Raw genomic sequence first — 12,806 nt, 5'->3', positions numbered from 1 at the left:
AATTCTGAATGAATTCTCTAGGGTTATACCAGGTTTAGCTTAAGCTTGTTGCTTTTTGTGCTGTTTATCCGTGTAGAGCACTCCAGAAAGTTCTGAAACTGCTTTGTATCTGCTTTGTACTGTTGGTGCCTTCTTGGTATTGTACCCCAAAACTCTGCATAGATTATTTAGTATAATGGTAAGTTAAAAAAATGTTAAAGGAAGATTTTATTAAGAATCTGAATGTTTATTCATTATATTGCTACAACTTAACATTTATTTGTGGTATTTGTGATTTGATTAATCTGTATAAAAATTGTAAGTAGAAAGGTTTATATTTCATCTTAATTCTTTTGATGTTGTAAACGTACTTTTTAAAAGATGGATTATTTGAATGTTTATGGCACCTGACTTGTAAAAAAAAAAATCTACAAAAAAAAATCCTTAGAATCATTAAATTGTGTCCCTGTGTTACCAAAATAACAGTACTGTGCATGTATAGTTTAATTGCAGTTTTACATGTGAAAGTATTAAATCGTCTAGGCCTTAATTACAGCAAGTAAGCCGGCCTTCCTCCTTTGGCTTTGCTTATGTCAATTAGTGATAGGATTATAAGCTGGTTCTCTAGAGTCAAAAAGGGGTTTTAATTTTAGTCCTCTACATTTCCTTAGGTATAAATGGGGGGGGGGGACGAGGAAGGTGTTCCCCCACGTCCTCTCTTTGTATGCCTCCCACCCTTATCTTCAGCAGTCCTAATATGGGGGCAGCTCTTTTTTCAGACCAAGAAGTTATAACTGTATTAGTCTTAGACATTTTGATTCTTGTCAGTATTGAGCATTTTGCAGTGACTTATTTACAAGACAGAAATTTGTAGTTGTTGTTTATTTGGGACTGGTGATTGAACTCAGATTGCCACTGAACTACATCCCCCCTCCCTTTTTCATTTTGAGACAGGGTCTTGTTAAGTTACTGAAGGTGGCCTGGAACTTGTGAACCTCCTGCATCAGCCTCCCAAATTGCTGGGATTATAGGCATGTGCCCTGGTGGGAAATGTTTTTGATGTAGTATTGTAGGAAAAAACACAGGCCCCTAAACCAGGTTCACAGCCTGACCCTCTGCTTTGGGTTGCTCATTCCTACTTGTTTGTGCTTCAGTCTCTCCATGGCAGACCGTCAGCTATGAAGCAGAACCAAAATTGCCTTGTATGTGGTAAAGATTATAAAAATATATTTCAAGTGATTTACCTCAAAGCAAGAATTCAGTAAACAGCAAGTCTTCTTAAGTGCTTTTTTTTTTTTAAATTTCATTAAATGTTAGAGCATTAAAATGTCTACTTACTAAAGAAACTGCTTTCTGTAGATCTGAGAAAGGAAAACCTATCAAAAAATTTTCTTCAGGGAAATACAGCCTAAACTGGAAGTTTTCAAGGGGACATTTGAAACACTTGAGGGTACATAACATTCACTTTCTCCTTGATGGGTTAACACTTTGTTGTTGTCCAAATCCAATAGAAAGTAGTCACAGTCTGTTCACAGAAAGCTGATAATCACAGTTTCCCCCACTTTACCGATAATGAGCTCCTTCCTTAGTAATGGCATACCAATTCTGGTTGGCAGTAGACCAGCATCTGGACTGTCTGCTGTATTTAATCAAAACCAAGTGTTTAGAGCTGGGCAGAGGTCACTTCAGGTCATCTGAGAGAGGAGAGAATAAAGCCAAGCAACGGGTCACAGAGAGGTGGAAGCAAGGAGAGAATCACACCTCTGAGGCTCCAGGGTGGGGCAGAAGGATCAGGGTTTGGGGGTATCCCAAAGGGAGCAGTGAAGGAATGAGTTTTTATGAGGGGACAGTGGTATCTCTGAGTGTGTCTAAGAGGAAGGCACTATCAGGGAAGAGGAGATGGAGGATTGGGGCTGGGCTTCCCAAGGGGAAGAGGGAGGTGGAGATGGGCACAGCCTCACTCTTTGAGTCTGGCCAAGGATGGCTAAAGACATTCATTTCGTAGGTAAAAAGGAAGAAACAGGTCATGCCCCATAACATGTCTTTTTGGGTGAAGTGTGTGAGGATGAGGAAGATCCTCCTAAGAAGTGGAAATGAGAACTGCCCACCACTGAGAGAGGCCTCAGTGATGCAATAGGACATTGTTCATATATATCATTAGCTGGGCGGGGCAAAGGGAAGGACCAAGGGGATAAGATGGAGTGGTAAGACTGAGGCCATAGAACCTAGGGGGAAGGAGCTGCAGTAGATGGGTAGAGATCACATGGTGAACACCCACGAAGCAGACATGATGGGAGACTATGATCAGATACCTGCCTCGTTTTCAGGTTTGTTTATTTGTTTATTATTTAAATGAAGTAACTCAGAAACAAACCTGAACTGTATATGGGGAGCAGAAATTTGTTGTGGTAGGGCTGTAAGATCAGCGCATTGGATGTGTCACCTTTGTGGATAGTGATATTAGGATGGTAGGTAGGTGGGCTGGGGATGTGTGCATAAGGCCCTGGGTTTACTCCCCAGCACCAATTTTTTTTTTTTACGAGAGAGTGAGAGAGAATTTTCCAACATTTATTTTTTAGTTCTCGGCGGACACAACATCTTTGTTGGTATGTGGTGCTGAGGATCGAACCCGGGCCGCACGCATGCCAGGCGAGCGCGCTACCACTTGAGCCACATCTCCAGCCCCCCAGCACCAATTTAAAAAGATGGGTAGCCAGAAGAAAGAGACCCTGTTCAATTTCAGTTGCAAGTTATTGAGTGGAAGAAACCATGGGTCTCGCCTCAGTTTACTAATATGCTTTCAGATCAATTCAGCATACACTTACTGAGTTCCTGCCATAGACCTGCAGAGCCAATGGCTCGGCTGCATCAAGGATTTCCTCCATCTTCACAGAATCCCTGGAGTTGTAAGTTTGAGAAAAAAGGGAGAGCTTTTCATCTATATAAAGGGCAAAAAGACCTATGTCCAGTATCTTTGTGATATTTCTATGATGGTACATAAAGTGTGAATTTAAAAGCTTGATGATAACAGGAACGTGGAAAGTAATTTATCTAAAAATAACTTTCCCATTCTGAGAAGATCAGACACTCTGAGTGGCCATCAAGTTTCTCATGGGCTTTGAGAACCATTATAGTAGTGCAGACAAACATGGAAAATAGGCAAGATCTTTTTTGCTTGAAATGAAAAACATCTTTAATCCCTGATGCTCGGGGAAGTTCTTCCTTCATTCTGTTTCTTAATTTCCTCTTCCGAAAGACAGTAGTTTAAGGGAATTCTTTGTATAAGATATTCACCCTCAGGTGATGGGACACAGTTGGGAACTGCAGCCTGTGATGTGCTGGTCTGGGTCCCGAGGATAGGAAGCCCAGCAGTTTCAGCTCAAGGATTTAGAACAATAATGCTGTAAACACAAACTTGGGAAAAAAGAATCAAAATATTAGGTAAGGGCCAGGCACAGTGGCACACACCAGTAGTCAGTTCCTGAGGATAAGGCAAAACAATGGCTTGAGCCCAGAAATTCAGGACCTTCTCAATTAAAATATTAGGTAAGAAAAGCACCTGATTGGGAATTGGGAAGAATTACTCTTTATTTGTTCTAACTGCTTATACGGGACAGCAGAATGCATTTTGATTCAATGTACACAAATGGAGCACAACTTTTTATTTCTCTGGTTGTACATGATGTGGTCACATCATTTGTGTAATCATACATGTACTTAGGGTAATGATGTCCGTCTCATTCCACCATCTTTCCTACCTCCTTACCCCCTCCCCTCCCCTCACTACCCTCTACCCAATCCAAAGTTTCTCCATCAGGAAGGATTACTCTTGAATGGCCAGAAGGAGCAGGGGAGCCAATACCTGTCTTGTATAGTAAGACTAGAAAGTAACAGAAACCAGTTGTCAGTTGCATAAATGGTAGGAGGAAGCTGCCTGTTGGGCCATGGAGGGCACATCTGTGTGGTGGGAAATCTGGCAATAGAAGCCAAGCATATGAAGGAGCAAGAGGGGGTGGAAGTTGTGCAACCTGGGACACTTGAACCAGGGCCATAGCTTTCAAGCCCAGTACAAGGCACTGGAGGAAGGTATGTTGCAGATTGGCAATGTAGGCACACAGGCTATCTACACATAGAGGATCCTTGTTCTAGTTGTTTTTCCATTTTTGTTTGTTTTAGAGTGCTGGGAATTGAACCCAGAACCTTGTTAGGCAAGCCATGCTACCATGGATCTACATCCTCAGCCCCCTTGAGGGTCACTCTGAGGCCAATTTAGAAGAGGCAGGCAAGGAGTCAATGGCCACATTACTAGCCCATAAATCTACATTCCCCTAAGCCCAGAGATTTGTTTTATTCTCTGTCCAAAAGTGCCATTACTTCCTTTTAAAATTATAAAGTATTCCCACTTCATGGGGAGCTGGCTAGACTTTAATAAGCTAGGAAATGTGGGTTTTTTGAGATGGAACCAACCATAATCCAAGACCACAGCAAGAGACATACACCGGAGACATGAGAACAGCTCCAAGAGCCAGTGGGCTGGGACTGTAGCTTGGTAATATGTCATGCTCAGGTTTTTGAATTTTTGAATACTTATCACTATTGCCCTTCCCTGAAATGAAATCTAAAAACTACCTGCATCCCTTACCTATCTGCCACCCACCAAATAGCATAATATTCTGCCAGAACATTTTATTTATGAATCAGATGATGAGAGAAACCAGAGAGAAGAACAAATGTGTCACAAAAGAACAAGCAATCAAAGAAACAGCAAGGCCACAATGGTTGTCAGCACCTCCACTACAGATTGAGATGGGCACAGGTCACCTGCCCATCTCATGGTCCATGCAGGAAAGCCTGTCATGTTGGGTAAGGTCGTCCTCCTGGTTTAAAAGGACAGGAGGAATTGTTAAGACCAGTGGAGAAACCATACAAATAAACAAGGAGGGGAAGGCAGCAGTATTGCAGTAGTTAGGCATTCAATTTTAGTTAACAACTATAAAGAGGGAAAAATTGGCCAGGAATGGTGGCACATACCTATAATCCCAGCAGTTTGGAAGGCTGAGGCAGGAGGATTGCGAGTTCAAAACCAGCCTTAGCAATTTAGCAAGGCCCAAAGCAATTCAGTGAGACCCTGTCTCTAAATAAAATACAAAAAAAGGCTGGGGGGCTGGGGCTGTAGCTAGTGGCAGAGTGCTTGCCTAGCATGTGTGAGACACTGGGTTCAATTCTCAGCACCACATATAAATAAATAAAATACAGGTCCATTGACAACTAAAAATAATAATAATAAAAAATAAATAAATAAAGGGCTGGGGAGGCCTTTTCATGTATTCCAAGGGCCGGACTGTGGGTCTCTGTGGCAGTGGCATGAGAGCAGAGTCCGAGCTGTAGTGGCGTGAGTCACGGCCAGACAAGCACTTAGAAAGTTTCTTCCACTTTTTGGCCGAGTATTGGTCGAAAGGAGTGCATGTGAAACTGTAACCAAAGGAGGCATTATGCTTCCAGAAAAATCTCAAGGAAAAGTATTGCAAGCGACAGTAGTAACTGTGGGATCAGGCTTTAAAGGAAAGGGTGGGGAGATTCCGCCAGTAGTGTGAAAGTTGGAGATAAAATTCTCCCAGAGAATGGAGGCACCAAAGTAGTTCTAGATAACAAGGATTATTTCTTATTTAGAGATGGTGACATTCTTGGAAAGTATGTAGACTGAAACAAATCGCTGTTGAAATGGCGTCCTATGAAGCTGCTCATTCCACTGAAGTGCTGAAACCTTTCATCATGTAAATACTTTCCACGTCTCTTTTATAATAAACTGATGATAATCTAATAACATCCACTGTCTCAAAAATTTAGTTTCCCTGTACTTACGTAAACATTTCCAAATAAAATATGTAATGATTTAAAAAAAAAAAAGGCTGGGGATATGGCTCAGTGGGTAAGTGCCCCTGGGTTCAATCCCTGGTACCCCCCCTCAAAAAAAAATTGAAAACATTACAATGCCATAGGGGCTTCAAAGAAAATATCTACAAGGACGAACTAAAGGTACCAACTTCGACAGTATTAGAAAATGCAATCACTGCTAGATGGAAAATAAAAATCTAAATCAGCAAGGGCAGCTGCCTCATGTCTGTGTCAGTTGATTGGGAAGGAAATGTGGGACCAAAGCAGATTTTAAAAGGAGAAAGTGTGGTAGGAAAGCATTAAGGGAATTAACACCAGGGATCAGTGTTATCAAATTCCACCCCTGGGAGCAGAGTCTGGGAGTACAGCATTTAAAGGGCTTCTCCAAAGGGAGAAGCATGGGGCAAGAAGTTACAGGGGGCCTCGCTGTTAAATTCTCCGGAAAGAGCCCACTGCTGCCAGTCACATGCAGACCACACAAAGAACATTTTAATGAAATTCAGAAGGGGAGAAAAAGGCCAATGAGGTCATTGACTGAAGAGTAAGTAAAGTGCCTCACCTCTGACTTGTTTCTCTGTTCTCTGACCAATGATGTAGGCTGGGGACACTGGAAGCCAGCAGTCAGTGCACTTCAACACAACCATCCCTCCCTGGACCCTGGAAGGCAGGGGCCCAGGACAAGCCCCACCTTGATTCTCTCTGGCATCCCTCTAAAGGGAAGGGAGATCCTCAAGCACACAGGAACCTTGAGGCCACATGGAACTGGCATGGACACACCCTCTGGCCACCCTTTGTTGCTTACCTCTCTGACATTGACATGCTAACCCAGGTTTGCATGCCTGTGCAAGCACCTGCTATTTTCATTTAAGAACAGGCTGTCATCATAGAATGCCCCATCTGAGATGAAAGCAAAATATCTCTGCTGGCAAAGGAGCTCCAAAAGGAAAGCAGATACACCCCTGAGATGCCACCACAGGGCATCTCAGGGACAGCCAGGGTTTGGGTAGCATCCCTGTGAGGCTTCCTTGCTGCTGAACTATGATGAGACCTGGTCTTTGTACAAATGCCAGGGATTAGCTTGATTTTAAAAGGAGAAAGATCTCTACTGGGATGCACAGAAAGCCTGGGGTCCAAGGCAGAGAGATGTTCTGCTCTTGACCCTGCTGCTCAGTGGTTCACTGATTTCAGGCAGGACCCTCCCTGCCTTGGGCCTCTGCCTGATGACAGGCCCTGCCTCTTAGTGGCTTGCTAGTTCACTCCTTTCCTTCTTGTGTGTCTTGTTTGCTTTGAGTTTTCTTTTTCCTTGGAGAGAGCGGGGGTATGTTTCTGTTTCTGGAGGCCCTGTCAGGCCCCTGAAAGAGCCCCACTGCTCTGGTCTTCAGTGCCAATGAAAAGCACAGCAGCAGCCTCCATTCAACATCCCATCTCCGTCCTACCTCAAGCAGCAGCCACACACAACAGAAATCAGATGGTGTGATCTCCCAAGTGGAATGTCTCCTGCAAAAGGCCCTGAGTCTACATAGTGTTAACTGCTGCTGCTGCTGCTACCACCTATGGACCCCAGACCTTTCCAGGCTTGCCCCTCTGCACCTCAGCCCAAGGACCCTTTGCCAGGACTTCTTGGCCAGGGTGAATTCACAGCATGAGCCTAACTCCAGACCTAACTCCAGTGTTGAAACAAACCAGACATTGGAGGAAAAGCTCAAGACCACAACCCCTCAGGCTGGAGCAGGAAGGCAAAGCTTTACCCAGGATGGAGGCCAAGACTTCCCCAGCTCTGCCATGGCAGCCCTGCCTCTGAGATTGGCCAGATGAAGGGTGTCCTTGTGATCCAGGATTCAGGTAGTGTTCCTTGTATACCAGGGAATTTCTAAGATGCAGCATTCTCTTGACAGGTACAAGAGGGGTTTTGTTGTTTTGGTGTTTTAGCTTGTTTGGATATTTTTTGTTGTTTTGGTTTTGGTGCTGGGGATGGAACACAGGGCCTCGTGTATGCTAGGCAAGCACTCTACCACTGAGGCACACCCCAGCCCAAGCAAGAGGTTTTTTAATACTTTATAATTACTCTGGTAAGCAGGGCAGGGGAATCATTAGAACTAGAAAGCATTTCTTTCTTTTTTTTTTTTTAAGAGAGAGTGAGAGAGGAGAGAGGGAGAATTTTTAATATTTTTATTTTTTAGTTCTCGGCGGACACAACATCTTTGTTGGTATGTGGTGCTGAGGATCGAACCCGGGCCGCACGCATGCCAGGCAAGTGCGCTACCGCTTGAGCCACATCCCCAGCCCCAACTAGAAAGCATTTCATGGAGGCATACCAGATGGCAAGCATGGAGCCTGCATAGAGACCCTGAGGATTCCAGAACATTGCCATCCACAAAAAAACTTTCATTTTACCTCTTTCATTGATGCATTGATTTGTTTACTTAGCATAACAAGTAGACCTCAGGCTGCCTATTCAACTATGGAAGGTCCCCAGCATACCTTTGTTGTATTTGAAATCTTTTGACTTTTCAGTGGTGCAAAAGTGATGTGCATTAAGTAGAAACCATACTTTGAGTTGTGAGTTTTGATGTTTTCTCTGGAAAACATGCAATATGATCCTCTCACAATGATGCCGAACAGCAGTAGCAGCTGTAGCTCAGTCAGCCGAGATCACAAAAGGAAACAACCAACACTCCAGTGTGCTGTGTTGTAAGCTAGGATGTTCAGTAGGTTAAATGGATTAAATACAAATTTGAAGTCAGGCATTGTGGCAGCATGCCTGTAATCCCAAAGATGCAGGAGGCTGAGGCAGGAGGACTGTAAGTTCAAGGCCAGCCTGGGCAACTTAGCAAAGCCTGTCTCAAAATTAAAGAACAAAGAGGGCCCAGAATATAGCTCAGTAGTAAAGCACCTCTGGGTTCATTCCCCAGTACTTAAAAATAATAATAATGATATACTTTTTGATGCTTTCAATTTATGAAGGGTTTATCAGGATAAACCCATTATGAGTGGAGGAACTCCTGTTTCTTCTGCTTTCCAGGCTCTAACATTTGTCTTGAGAGTAGTTAATACTCCTTTGTCAAAATCCTCAGGGATCCCTATATATCTCATTCACTGTGGTTATCAAACCTCTTGAATGTTCTTTTCTTCAGAAAATCTGGCCAATTTTCCCTTCTTGTACATATCCTTATTTTAAAAAGAGATTTTACTTTTTTTTTTTTTAGTCAGTTTTAGACTTTTTGAATCATTGAGCAGATAGTATGTAAAGCTCCACATACCTACCCCACTCCTGGCAATCCTACCCCCCTCCTGGCAATCCTACCCCCAATCCTCTGCATACCTGTCTTTCCCTCCCCAACTCCTGGCAATCACAAGCTGTTTACTGTTGCCATTACCTTTTCTTTTTTTTTTTTTTTTTATTAGTTGTTCAAAACATTACATAGCTCTTGACATATCATATTTCATACATTTGATTCAAGAGGGTTATGAACTCCCATTTTTCCCCCCGTATACAAATTGCAGAATCACATCGGTTACACATCCACATTTTTACATAGTGCCCACTAGTGTCTGTTGTATTCTGCTACCTTTCCTATCCTCTACTATCTCCCCCGTCCCCTCCCCTCCCATCTTCTCTCTCTACCCCATCTACTGTACTTCATTTCTCTCCTTGTTTTTTTTCCCCTCTTTCCCTTCACCTCCTCTTATATGTAATTTTGTATAACGATGAGGGTCTCCTTCCATTTCCATGCAATTTCCCTTCTCTCTCCCTTTCCCTCCCACCTCTCGTCCCTGTTTAATATTAATCTTCTTCTCATGCTCTTCCTCCCTGCTCTGTTCTTAGTTGCTTTCCTTATATCAAAGATGACATTTGGCATTTGTTTTTTAGGGATTGGCTAGCTTCACTTAGCATAATCTGCTCTAGTGCCATCCATTTCCCTGCATAAACAAATGCAAAAAAAAAAAAAAAAAAAAAAGCAGACTTGCTTTTTTCACTTAGTAATATGTACTCAAGATTTCTCCATGTCTGCTCATGGCTAGATAACTAATTTGTTCATATCACTGAATAATATTCCATCATATGGATGTTCCACACTTTGTTTACCTATTCACCTAGTGAAGGACATCTGAGTTGCTTTCAGTTTTGGAAATTGTGAATAAAGCTGCTATAAAGCCAGGTGCAGTGGCACACACCTATAATTCCAGAGACTCAGGAGGCTAAAGCAAGTTTGAGGCAGCCTTGGCAACTTAGCAAGCCTCTGTCTCCAAATAAAAAAACAAAAAGGACTGGGGATGTATCTCTGTGGTAAAGCATCCCTGGGTTCAATCTGCAGAAGCAAAAATAAAATAAACCTGCTATAAATACTGGCAGATTTTGTAGATTTGGGTATGTATATGTTTTCAACTTATTCAGGAGTTCGTTAACCTAGAAACATGAATGTACCAGGTCCAGATTTTTTTTTAATTCAGATCTTTAGTAGCAGTCTTTAGTATACTCACACTAGATTTTAAAAATAATAATTTGTTAGAGCATACATAAAATGTAACAGTGAATAAAAATCACAACTTACAAAATATATTGGTTAACATTCCAAACATGTAACCAATGAACATGGCCTTGGTTTTTCTTTTATTGGTATTCACTTCAGTAACTTAAATCCAAAGCTATAAGCAGTAAATAACTTTTCCATGCAAATTTCTGTTCACAAAGGTCACATGTTCAGGAACATGAATTAGAAGCACACATCTATGGGCTGTGGTTGTGGCTCAGTGGTAGAGCACTTGTCTAGCATGTGTGAGGCACTGGGTTCAATTCTCAGCACCACATATAAATAAAATAAAGGTTCATCAAAAACTAAAAAAAATAAATAAAATAAAAAAGAAGCATGCATTGTGTATAAATGCCACATTTTTTTTATCCATTCATCTATTGAAAGGCATCTAGGTTGGTTCCACAGTCTAGCTATTGTGAATTGTGCTGCTATAAACATTGATGTAGTTGTGTCCCTGTAGTATGCTTTTTTAAGATCTTTTGGGTATAGTCTGAGAAGGGGAATAGCTGGGTCAAATGGTGGTTCCATTCCCAGCTTTCCAAGGAATCTCCATACTGCTTTCCAAATTGGCTGCACCAATTTGCAGTCCCACCAGCAATGTACAAGTGTACACTTTTCCCCACATCCTCGCCAGCACTTGTTATTGTTTGACTTCATAATGGCTGCCATTCTTACTGGAGTGAGATGGTATCTTAGAGTGGTTTTAATTTGCATTTCTCTGATCGCTAGAGATGGTGAGCATTTTTTCCCGTCAATTGTTGATTGATTGTATATCCTCCTCTGAGAAGTGTCTATTCAGATCCTTGGTGCATTTGTTGAGTGGGTTGTTTTTTTGTTGTTTAACTTTTTGAGTTCTTTGTATACTCTGGAGATTAGAGCTCTATTTGAAGTGTGAAGGGTTAAAAAAAGTGTGAGGGGTAAAAAACCTAGATGCTTTCAATGATGAATGGATTAAAAAATGTGGCATTTATACACAATGGAATATTACTCAGCACTAAAAAAAAATAACAAGATCATGGCATTTGCAGGGAAATGGATGGCATTAGAGCAGATTATGCTAAGTGAAGTTAGCCAATCCCTAAAAAACAAATGCTGAATGTCTTCTCTGATATAAGGGGGGTGACTCAAAATGGGGTAGGGAGGAAGAGCATGAGAAGAAGATTACCACTAAACAGGGAAGAAAGGTGGGAGGGAATGGGAGAGAGAAGGGGAATTGCACGGAAGAAGGAAGGAGACCCTCATCGTTATACAAAATACATATATGATGGTGTGGGGGAAAGGGAAAAAAAAGAGAAACGTGTCACAGTAGATTGAGTAGAGAGAGGTGATGGGAGGGAAGGGGAGGGGTGATAGGGAGGGCAGCAGAATACAACTGACACTAGTATTGCTGTATGTATATACATGGCTATATAATCAATGTGATCTTGCAATTTTACATGTGGAAAAATGAGAATTCATACCCCATATGAATCAAATGTATGATATGTCAAGATCTTTGTATTGTCTTGAGCAACTAAAAAAAAAAGAAAGAAAAGAAACAGAATGCAAGCCTTCCAGGTAGTTTTAAAATATTCTAGCAATCACATTTCAAAATAAAAAACAGGTCAAACTAAAAAAAAAAAAAGAAGAAGAAGAAGAAGCATGCATATAGAATAATGGCCAAATTTTTTAAAATGCAGAAAGGTAAAAATTACAACTTGAAAATATGAAGAGATGGTTTCTAAGCCCAGATATTTTGAGAAAGAAATATCAATTCCTTATTATCTCTTCCAGAAAACAGAAGCAGAGGGAATGCACGTAACTTATTTGGTGAGGCCAGCATTATTGCCCTAATACAAAAACCAGATAAAGACATTACAAGGAAGAAAAACTACAGACTGTCTCTAACGAACATAGATGCAAAAATGCTCAACAAAATATTAACAAATGGAATCCAACAATGTATAAAAAAAAAACATACATCATGATCAGATAGGATTCATTCCAGAAATGCAAGAAGGTGAATTCAACATTCAAAAATTAATGACTGGGCTGGGGATGTGGCTCAAGCAGTAGCGTGCTCGCTTGGCATGAGTGCGGCCTGGGTTCGATCCTCAGCACCACATACAAATAAAGATGTTGTGTCCGCCAAATACTAAAAAATAAATATTAAAAAAAATTCTCCCTCTCTCCCCTCTCTCTTTTAAAAAAAAAATTAATGACTGTGATCCATCACATCAACAGGTTGATAAAGAAAAATATGTTTGTAACAATGCATGCAGAAAAAGTATTTGACAAAAATCTGACACCCATTCATGATATAAGTTCTCAGCAGACTAGGATAGAAAAGAATTTCTCAACTTTATAAAAAGCCTCTAGGGGCTGAGGTTGTGGCTCAGTGGTGGAGCGCTTGCCTAG

General features: G+C 41.5%; 1 pseudogene across 1 annotated transcript; it reads left to right on the top strand.

The window, feature by feature from the left end:
* Positions 1–5,375: 5,375 nt before the first annotated feature.
* LOC308645511 (10 kDa heat shock protein, mitochondrial-like) lies at positions 5,376–5,825 on the top strand (annotated as a pseudogene). Its single transcript has one exon. The product of its transcript is annotated as a 10 kDa heat shock protein, mitochondrial-like (transcript).
* The last annotated feature ends 6,981 nt before the right edge of the window (positions 5,826–12,806 follow it).

The sequence above is a fragment of the Spermophilus citellus genome, assembly GCF_964194105.1.
Source record: "Spermophilus citellus genome assembly, chromosome: 3".
Taxonomy (NCBI): domain Eukaryota; kingdom Metazoa; phylum Chordata; class Mammalia; order Rodentia; family Sciuridae; genus Spermophilus; species Spermophilus citellus.
Note: the sequence above shows the minus strand (reverse complement) of the source record. Positions and strands in the feature narration are given on the sequence as shown.